The sequence below is a fragment of the Belonocnema kinseyi genome, chromosome 8 (assembly GCF_010883055.1).
Source record: "Belonocnema kinseyi isolate 2016_QV_RU_SX_M_011 chromosome 8, B_treatae_v1, whole genome shotgun sequence".
Taxonomy (NCBI): Eukaryota; Metazoa; Arthropoda; class Insecta; order Hymenoptera; family Cynipidae; genus Belonocnema; species Belonocnema kinseyi.
This window is the reverse complement of record NC_046664.1, coordinates 73,596,312-73,608,009: the sequence shown is the minus strand read 5'-3', so window position 1 is coordinate 73,608,009 and position 11,698 is coordinate 73,596,312.

The following is an 11,698-nucleotide window of genomic DNA, read 5'->3' as shown; positions in this document are numbered from 1 at the left end:
GTGAAAAACGGATTAAAATCGACTTTTTCAAAAAAGTAAGTTTTTTGGCTTTAATTTTTAAACTAAAAAAGTTACAACTTTTTGTCTTAAGAAAACAAGATGTTGTCCAAATTTGTGTGTTAGATTCTTGAATTCATTTTTAGAAATACGTCACATTTACTTGATTATTGGACGTTGAAAAGGGTTTTCAAATTCATTTTAATCTAATTTAGATATCTTAAATTTGTATAGTATGGCTATTCTCATTTAATGCCGAAATATTCTTAAAGGATTATATCGCGAAATATTGATCTAGTTTTATGTTTTCAAGTGTACTTTAACCCTTAAACGGCCAAAACGCCACTACCGGTACACTGCTTTTCAACGGCCAATAATTAAGACTATTCGACACTAGAAAAAATTAAGACACATATATTTTTATTGCTTAAGATCTTCTCTTTCCGACGGTGCCAATGAAATTCGTCAAAAAATTTATTTATTATCCCAAAATGCAGTTTAAACAAAAAAAAAACGTGATTTTTCGTGCCTATTTTTTTGTGTGAACCATTTTCCAAAGATTTTCGAGTCTGTAATTAACCTGGAATCTCACTAACCGGTGGAATAAATGTCTAAACTTTGAGAATACATCGTTCAAAGATCGATTTTTCGTTTTAGTATTTTCAAAATGGCGTCTTAATGGCAAATTTTTTGAGAAAACATTCATGAATTTTTTTACAATAAACGATGCGCTTTTCAGAAAAATCATCAACAATAGAAAGTTCCTGTAATCAGCCAAGGAATACGCCTGAATTTCTTCGAAGCGTTTTGAGCAAAATTTTGGATTTTGCACATGAACAATTTTTGCAAAATTCAAAATTTTGCTCAAAACGCTCCGGAAAAATTTAGGCGTATTCCTCGACTGATTACAAGAACTTTTTATACTTGACAAATTTTCCGAAAAGCGCATAGTTTTTCAATGAAAAATTTTCAACGGCTCCGTAAATATGAACTATGAACTTTATTGAAAAACTATGCGCTTTTCGGAAAATTTTTCAGGAATGAAAAGTTCTTGTAATCAGCCGAGGAATACGCCTGAATTTTTCCGGAGCGTTTTGAGCAAAATTTTGAATTTTGCAAAAATTGTTCATATGCAAAATCCAAAATTTTGCTCGAAACGCTTCGAAGAAATTCGATCTTTGAACCATGGATTCTCAAAGTTTATACATTTATTCCACCGGTTAGTGAGATTCCAGGTTAATTACAGACTCGAAAAGATTTGGAAAATGGTTCACAAAAAAAATAGGCACGAAAAATCACGTTTTTTTTTGTGTAAACTGCATTTTGGGATAATAAATAAATTTTTTGAGGAATTTCATTGGCACCGTCGGAAAGAGGAGATCTTAAGCAATGAAAATATATGTGTCTCAATTTTTTCTAGTGTCGAATAGTCTTAGTTATTGGCCGTTGAAAAGCAGTGTACCGGTAGTGGCGTTTTGGCCGTTTAATCAAAGTACAAAACAGCACATTTTAAGCCATAAAACAACTTCCTATCATTATTTGTTTCGAAGATGATATATTTGTGAAAAACGATCTGTAATTAGTGAGCAATTTCATATTTCTGAACTTGGAAAACTGCAATAAATTCTAGACAACCTCGTTTCGGGAAGCATTGAAAGTCGAGGCTAAAAAGCAGACACTCAAAAACCTTGTTTTTGAACAGGTTTTACGTCAGCGCTATCGTAACAAATTTTTAGAAAAAGAATATACATTTAAAGATAATTGGAAAACATATTGCAATTTCAGTTCAACAAATCAAAAACAAACAGAGTAATATTTTGCTCGCAGATAATCAGAAAGAGTTAAAGAAATATAGTTCGTTTAATACTTTTCTTCTTACATTTCCAGGTCAAATTTCTAAAACTATTGAACTTAGGTTGACAAAATTTTAAATTCATAGTATTTTTCCTATACCATTTCAAATGGATTCAATGATAAATTTTTGCAAAGATCCTTCAGATAATTTAAAAAATGGTTGAGTTGTCTACTAGAACACTTGAAGATTCTGAAAGATGAATTACGTGGGACAGACTGTCAAGACTTCTTAATACTAGGATAGAGGAACACAAATGTGATGTTCGTTTAGGGCGCTGTTCTAAGAGTGTTCTTGCCAGACATTCTTGACTGCGATAATGTTCAAATTTTGCATAGTGAAAGTGATCAGAGAAAGAGACAATTCATGGAAATTTTTTATGTTAAAAGAAAATGTTATCTATCAATTAAGAAATCAAGATTTGATAGTAATCAAAATAAAAAATACGAAAGAAAAAAAAGAGAAGGAACGGGATGTGGGTCGCTGTCATCTCATTTTTCTTTCCGTTTTTTTAATTCTGTCCAAAAATTTCTTTTTAATTTTTAAATATTACAATAGGGGTTTTTTTTGTTTTTTGTGATCCGAATTGTTTCGTTGGATTTTTGTTTATTTTTCAACAGGTGTGTGCATCAATTTGATTATTAGAAGTTAAATAAGATTTTTAATTTTTATTTTACTCTAATCTAAATTCATAAAATTTTAATGTACGCATCGTTCAATTGCGTTCCCGTACTTTTGATGCCGATTTTAGTCAGATATTTTGCATAAGCTTGGCTAGTTGTCCCGAATTTTCGGGTCGACTAGCTCATCCTCTTCTCTAACTACCACATTTCTCCTGGACGACTAGACACAGCGCTTTTTAAAAAACCTCTGTTTTCTTTTTACAGGATTAAATGCTTCGGGAGTTGGAATAAGTGCTCCAGACGAGTTGACGCCAGTACTAGTGCATAATCTACCGGGCGGCCCATCCACTTGGGACGCCCGATTTTGTAATTTTAAGAGAAGTCTTAATGAAAGTCTAGGGTGATCAGATTTCTTGATCAGAAAATCAGCACATTATTTCCCTTTTGACTCCCTGCAACGTCTAATGTTTCCTACCAATAACATAATTTACTATAAGGCGCGTTATTTGAAAAACATGATTGATGGAAAACACCAGTTTGGAAATTACCAAAATTTCCTCAACTTTTATCTGACAAAATTCTTATTTTCCATGGCGATATTCAATTGGTCTTTTAGGTTGAATTTTCAAAGACAGAAATTGACGTACAACCAAAAAGATCAATATTATTCCAAATTTGTGAATTTTTAACGAAAAATGCGACAATTTTGACCTAACATGAAATAGTTATGTTTATACATGAAAAATTTATTTTTAACCACACACAGCTAACTTTCAACACAATAATTACATTTTTAACCAAAGAAACGTATTTTCAACTATAATGCAAAATTATACTTCCAGTACAAAAAAAAAATTATTTTCGATCAAGAAATTACAAAGAGTTAAAAAAAAATATTACAATTTTCAATAAAGAACTGAATTTAAACTAAAATTATGAATCTGCAATAAACAAAATTTTTTGGACCAAATGGTAATGTTTTCGATCAAAAAGATGAATTTTCAATTATAAAAATTCACATTCTAAAAAAAACGAATTTTCAAGAAAATACGTACATTTTTAACCAAAAAAATTCATTTATAAGAAAGTTCATAAATTTGTAACTCAATAATATATATTTTCAAGCAGAAATGCAATAGTAATATTTAAATTTAAAAAAAACTAACCGTAGGAATAAAATTTTAAAGAACATTGTTAAATTTTTTATAAAGAAACTAAATGATTTTTAACAAAATACATGAATTTCCTACCAAAAAATACAAATTCTCAACAAAATGTAGAGAAATTTCCAGCCGATAAATTTGCAACCAAGAAAATTAAATTTCTATTAAAAACTTTAATTTTTCACCAAAAACAAAATAGTTAATTTTTTCAGGTAAAATATTAATTTTTACCTGAGTTAAAATATTAAGTTAAAAAATCAATCTCCAATGAAAACAAATTATTTTAAATCAAAGAGATGAATTTTGCAACAAAGAGGATTAATTATAATTAACAACATGAATTTTCAACTTCTAGCTAGTATAATGAAACTTTAACAAACAAACAAAAATTAATATTTAACCTAATGATATAATTATGTACAAAAAAATAACAACTTTCCACTAAATATTTAAAATCCCAAACGACGAATTTCCAACCTAAAAGATTAAATTCCCATCTAGATTGATACGTTTTGTACAAAAAAAGGAAATATTTCCATTTTTATTAAGAAAAACAATTTGTAATGTAAAGAAATTATGCTTATTGAAAGAGATGCATTTTCAATCGAATTAGATTAATTTTAACATAATACTTAAATTTTCAACCAAATTTTTAATTTCTAAAGGAATTTTGAACCCAATAGATAAATTATGAAACAAAAAGTTGAACAAGAAATTTAATTTTTGAGCAGATAATTAAATTTTTAACTAAAATAAATAGTCTCTAACCAATGAAATGACTATTTAACGTCTTAAAATCATATGCTGAAGAAATCATATTATGCTTGAAGTTCATGATCAGTCTCATTTATGCGAAAAAATTGTAGCGTTTTACGATTAACTGAGCAAAACAAATTTAGAAACTATTTGGTTTAAAATTTATCTTTTTTAGCTGTAAACTTAACTTATTTGTTGTAAAATTAGATATTTCTTCGTAGATAATTAATTTTCTTGTTAAAAAAAAAAATATTTTATAAAAATTCCTCTTTTTAGTTGACAATTTCAGAATTTCAGTTAAATATATTTATTACTTTAGTAGAAAATTCACCTTCTTGTTGACAATAAAACTGGTTGATTAAAAATTGAACAATTTAGTTTAAAATTCACCTTTTTGGTTCGAAATAAATTTATTTCATCAAAAGATTTTTTCATTCTCGATCTTAGTTAAAAATTCCTCTCTCTAATTGAAAATTCGTTGTTGTTTTTTGTGAAAAATTATCTTTTCTACTTGCAAATTTAAATATTTGTCTTTTGTTGAGCAGAACAGTTTTTCGTTTAACATTCAACTCATTGTTTGAAGGTTTATCTTTTTTAGTTGAAAATTCATCTATTTTTATCTTGACATTTATTTGTAGAAATTTCGTCTTTTTCGGTAAATGCATGGAAAAAAATCACTTTCTTGGGCTTTTAGATTAATTTTTCAGGGTTTGGGAAAATTTCACGAGAAAATATAGAGGTTTTTTAAAAAAATTATGCAGCAAAACTCCAAGTCCTTGAGTACGACCTTAAATAGTAAAAGTGAATAAAATAGTAAAATAGCAAAAGGCCGTTTTTTAAATTAAAATTATTTAGATATTTCTTGCGGAATATTAGTAAACATTTTTTTTCATTTGTAATTACTTAAACAAATTTTTATTTTTTCCAATAATTTTACTATTGTTCAAACAATAAATTACTATTTATTTTCCGCAACATTAAGTTCGTTTAAACAATATTTTTTTACCAAAATCATGAATTTTTCTTCTGCTGTTGATGTTGAATCTTTCTGCTGATAAAAACAACATTTTTATAATATTTTTGAATTATTGTAAAAATTAGTAATCTATTTATCATTTAAAGAATTGAAAAATATTTTAAAATACATTTATGTCACTTGAAAATAATAAATTTTTAGTACGAGGAATTTTTGGAAATAAATTTTTTTTAAAGGAATGGAGTTTGTGTACAGAAATTAACATTGGTTATCCAATCTTGATAGATATCCCACTAGTCCTACAGTAATAGCTTTTATTAAAAAAACTAATTCTGAACCAAAAACCTTAAAGTTAAATTTTCCATAAAGAAGGGAAAATTTTCACCTCTTAAAAAAGTGTTACAAATTTTAAACTGAGTTGTTAAATATTTAACTAAAAATATAAATTTTGAAGCGAAAAGATTACTTTTCTTATAAAAAAAAAGAATTTTTAACAAAATTCGAGAATTCTAAAACAAAAAGTTTAATTTGAAAAAAATAAATTAATTAAAAGAGTAATTTACTACGAAATAAGGTGAATTTTAATCAAACTTGAGCATTCTTGACTGAAGGGTTGAATTTTTAACAAAAAATATGAATTTTTAAATATCAAGATTAATTTACTATAAAAAATGACAAATTTTTAATGCAATTTAGTAATTCTCAACTGAAAAGTTGAATTGTTTACTAAAAAGATCAATTTTGAAACAAAAATATTAATTTACTACCAAAAAACAGGAATGTTTTATATAATTCAAGGATTCTCAACCAAAAAGTTGAGTTTCTAACTAAAAATGAAGAATGTATAAGCCAAAGGATTAATTCGCAACAACAAAATTAAACTAATTTCTACAGAAATTAAGAATTTTTCAACAAAAGTTGAATTTTCAACTAAAAAGGAAGAATTTTTAAGCAAGAAGAATAATTTACTACTAAAAAGACGAATTTTTAACAAAATTGAACAATTCTGCACCAAAAAGTCAAATCAACAGTTAAAAAAGAATTTTTAAACAAAAAGATTAATTGAATGCCAAAAAAGATGAACTTTTAATCAAATTCAAAAGTTCTCAACCACAGAGCAGAAAAATCAACTAAAAAATATGATTTTTGAAATAGAAAGATTGATTTACTTTATAAAAGGACGAATTTTTAATAAAATTCAAGAATTCCCGAACGAAAAGTTAAATTTTTTACAAAGAAAGGAAAATTTTCAATTTTTATAAAACCAGTTCACCTTTAGAACCAAATTATTTATTATCATATTATAGTTTAGAATTAAAATTATTCCTAAGCGAGAAGATTAATTTTTTACAAAAAAAGGAAACAATTTTTAATAAAATTCAAGACTTCTAAAAAAAGTTAAATTTTCAATTTAAAAAAATTGTTAAACAAATAAGATTAATCTACTACCAAGAAAGACGAATCTTCAATAAAATTGAATAATTTCCAACAAAAAACCCAGAATTCTCATTTTAAAAAGTTGAAAATTCGAATAAAAACATAAATTCAGAAAAAAGATTAATTTTCTACCGAAAACATTAATATTCTGGAAACTTGCTGAAAGCATTACCATATGTACATTGACTGATGCCCCCCCCCCCCCCGCTTCCTCTTGTTTGAATCGTAGGTTTTGTGAGACGATGTCTGACACATGCAATTTTTTGGATAATAATAATCAAAGTAAAAAAATATATAAACGACAATTTCTAGCACGGAAATTTGAAAGATAAATGTAAGCTGGAATTCCAGAAATTTGAGAAATGGAGAAAAAAAAGAAAATAGAGAAATTTTTGGTGAGTGGTCTTCATCATTAGCAGAAAATATTAAATTCACTCTTTTTTCTTTCGCTTACTTTTCAGGGTATCTACAGTCTCATAACATGGCGGTTTCAAAAAAAATATCTTGCATCACTCCCCTATAAAGAAGTGCCTAAACCTACTTGTGATGTAATATACTATTAAATTCACAAATCTTTGTTTTATTATTAAGCTTAGAGTGTTCTCTTTAAGCGATCAGTTAGCTGTCAAGATGATTTTCTCAGGCGTCACTTAGGCGAACAATATTTAAAACAAATATATGTTAATTATGTAATATTTACTTCATGTATATTCTTGAATAAAGACATAGAAATTTTTTTAAACTTTTGTGAATACTAATAATTTTTGACAATTTATTTATACTTATGAAGGGTGCAGGTCCAAACAGATCTAGAGGTCGTATTTTATAACCGATTTCAAACTTCCGTTTTACAAATTGAACCTAATGGAAATCCTAAGAGATATGTATTAGGAGATTGGAGGAAAGTTTAACAATTTGCTATTTAAGTTGAAAAATAAGAACCAACCATAATTTTTTATATTTCTACTTCATATTTTCCTTTTTTGATTTATAGTTCATCAACAATGCATAGAATTTGTACATACACTTTCCATAAAAGGAAATTTCTAAAATAAGTTACATTTTTTAAAATTAATTTAATCGTTATAATTAAGTTAATTAACAAAACTCACGTCAGAAAACTCAGCGGCGCCACTAACGCAAAACAAATTGTTATAGAATGCATATTGTTTTGCTATTTTTTACAACCAACAATCTTTTTTCTTTATTATTTTTTGAGCAATCAGAACAGGTATAGCTTGTGGTAAACTTAGCGGCGCCCTCTACAAAAATAGTAAAAAAAGTAATTAAAATTTTAAAAATGACTAGGTTAGCTTTTTGCTACTTTTTGCTTTAGAGCGTGCTGTAAATCGCTTTTGTAAAATCAAACCTTATTTTAAAAAATTACCCTCACAAATGAAAAAATTATTTAAAAAATAACTATGCTAAATTTTTTGCTATTCTTCTGCTTTCCAATATCATACGAAACGCTTTTGTAAAATCAGCTTTTATATTACAAATCAACAACCTGTATAGAAAAAAATGCATAAAAAAAGGAAACTATCAAGATGTAGAATACTTATGAAACATTAAAACGGAATTTTAAAAGCATAACTGGGCGCAAAATTGTTTTTCACCCCTACTCGTAACAAAAACAACCCCCATATTTACATCCGACTACGAACAGACTGATGCCAAAAATCGTACAGATCAACTGTTGGGATTTTTGTGTTTTTGATTTTTGTGCTTTTTTTTACCCTCCGATGTCATATAAATCGATTTTTTCAAATTTACCCTGATATAAAAAAGCTACACACACTAATGAAAATACGTACTAAAAAAAGTTGATATTTACATAGATGAAACTTACTTATAAAATAGTAACATCGTACTTTTTAGTCTGATTATTTCTAAACTACTTTCAGCTCAAAAATTCTTAAGGAGAAAAATTCATTTTCATATAGCGAATAATCTAAGTTTTCAGAACGATGGAAAATTTATTTAAGAGCAGACTTTTTCTGATATAATTTTTTCAATTAGTTATTAAGACTATTTTTAAAGATAAGTTGAAACAATTTTTAAACTTTAAAAAACACTCGTGTAACAAGGGATGCTGGGGATCTGCATGCATGTTGTAAGATATATTTTGGCTTTTATCTGTGTAATAAGCTATGAGAATCATTTGTGCAAATCACATTCCGAAATAAAATGCATCCCGTTCTGTACATAATTATGACATGATACCAAGTCGCTAAATTATTATCTTTTTGAAATACAGGGTCGTGATGTTTCTGCTAGTTAGTATTAAAAATTTTTTATCGGTGGCGCATTTGAGCGCATTTGGGGTGCTATTCAGTAGGCTATAGAAAAACCGAAAATTAGGAGTGGGGTGGGGAGCTAATGTATCTGACCTACATTTTTGGACATCTACCTTAGTGAAATCTATAGAAGTTCAACCTTATCCAGGTAGATCAGTCACTTAATTTTTTTATCTACTTAGTGCAGTTAGGTTCAAGTTTTGATATTAACAGAAAACTATCCTACAAATAAATCCGTTTTTCTAAAAATTTACATAGTCTACCACTAATTAAATTTAGATTAATTACAAGATAAGGATAGTTTTCTAATAATACTGAAGCTGGATTTCTTAGAGCATTAAATCGTTGTAAAAAGCAAGTGACCAATCTACCTGGATAGGATCGAACTTTTATGGGTTTCATTTAGTTAGGTGTCTAAAAATGTACATATTCTACCACCAATCAAATTTAGACCGATTTCGTGACAAAGCTATTTTTTCGTGGATTCTAGAATTTCATACCTTAAAGCTTTGGACCTGCCGAAAAACCAGGTGACTGATCTACCTGGGTATGTTCGAAATTTGAGAAGTTTAGACAGTGGCAGAGTCGAAAAAATTCTCAAAAGTCTTATCAAATTTAGCCCTATTTTAACTTAAGGGTGGTTTTCCTTAAGAAAATTTTTGGTACGAATAGCAAAAAAATATGTATTATATGACATTTTTTGTTTGTTAGTGGCGGCGCTTAGTGGCCTGACCTACAAAACTCGCATTTTCGGTGTTTAAATGCATTATGTATACTAATTTTATCATTGAATTATGTAACAGTAATGTTTTTTCAAGAAATCATTATTATTGTTGATATGCCCTGGTGAAAATAATTTGTACAAGAAAGTACAACATTTCTAAAGCTATAATTTATTGTTATAACATATACCTTTTTGTAACATAGTGTACTAGTAAGATTAGTATTTTACAAAAAAGTACATTTTTAATAGAATGCATGAATTTTCAAGCAAGTATTTTTTAACAAAAAAGCAATATTTTAGAGAATCGATTTTAACAAATAAAAAAATTTGACGATATAATTAAATTCCCAACCAAATGTATAAATATTCAAAAAGGAAGATTAAGTTTTTAAGAAGCAAAAAAATATAATTTTCAACATGAAATTTTAAGTTTTTAACGAAAGACGTGAATTTGAAATTATCTATGAATTCGATCTCGAGTTTGCCCACTTTGTTCGCATTTATAATTATATGATGTTCATTTCTCAAGCCTTCTTCTTCTCTTTAACAAATTATTTTATTCTTTATCAAGGAAGCTTTAGTGATTTTTTAAATAATAGAAAAAACTAAAGTTTTCCCTTTGATCAATTTAAAAATAGAAATTCACAAGAAAGACAAAATAACGAATTAATATAAACAATTTTTAAAATAGAATTACATCAAATTTTTTTATTTGAAATGGTAATTTGTCGAGCCGAAGAAGGGATTTCTGTCGCAACCTATTTATTTCACAGCTTTATGATTTTTTTATTTAAAAATTGTCAGTGTTTTCTTATTCGAGATTTTATGATAAAAAATCTTTATGCATCAACTTTAAATGATAACGATAAAAAAAGTTTTTTTTTGTTTAAAAAAGATGTTTTAAATATTATGAACGAGAATAACTTCGTCATTCAAGTGTATCTATATAATAAGTCTAAAAAATAGTTGACAAATATAAGGACCAAGTGTCAAATATTTGCCGGAAGATAATATCAACTGCTGATATTATCCTTAATTTTAATGTGTTGAAAAGAAAAGAAGAGACGATATTTTGTCTACCATAATTTATTTGTTGACAGCGCGGGTGAGAAGACAACTGATATTCCCTGAGAATTTTTGAGAGATTGAAGGTGTTGAATGCACTTACAAAATACCCTTGAAAGAGATAGCACTCCCTATTGCACAAAAATAACTAGAAGTGGGAAACGTCGTTTACGCCTACTTACGGTCAATCTCTACCTTCAATTAATCTGGTTTGCACATTTTTACCTAGAAGAGATTAGAATTTGTCCCGTTTAGAGGAGTCCCGCAATAAAGGGATTAAGAAAAAACGTGTTACGATAGCTATGCCCAAGACATATAACAATAAATTTTGAAACCCAAATTTCTCTTTTTGAATCTAGCAGTTAGTATACTAAGGACGGGCCTCATAAATAGATAAAACTTAAACAGATGTTCTTCGAAATAGCATTCTAGGTTTCAAAACATAGTAAATGAAATTTAAACATAGAAAATATACAAAAATAGAAATTTTAATAAGACTACATTTATAAGCGACGCGACATACTCCCCCCGTTGAGAGAATATCGATCAACATTCAGTACAATTAACATGTTTCACACCTTTCGTTATCGATTATAGGTAATGGAGATAATTTTTTTACATTTCGCTTATATACGTTGTTTGCAGTCTTTACAGTGACTATTCTAATACGAGGGTAGTTCAATAAGTCCTTAGAATGACCAACAGGTGGCGCGCGAATCGCTCCAAATCATCTGTTTTCAGTCAGTACCACTCCCGACTAGATATATGGTGCAGTCACAGTCCACATCTTCTGAGTTTACGTGTTTTT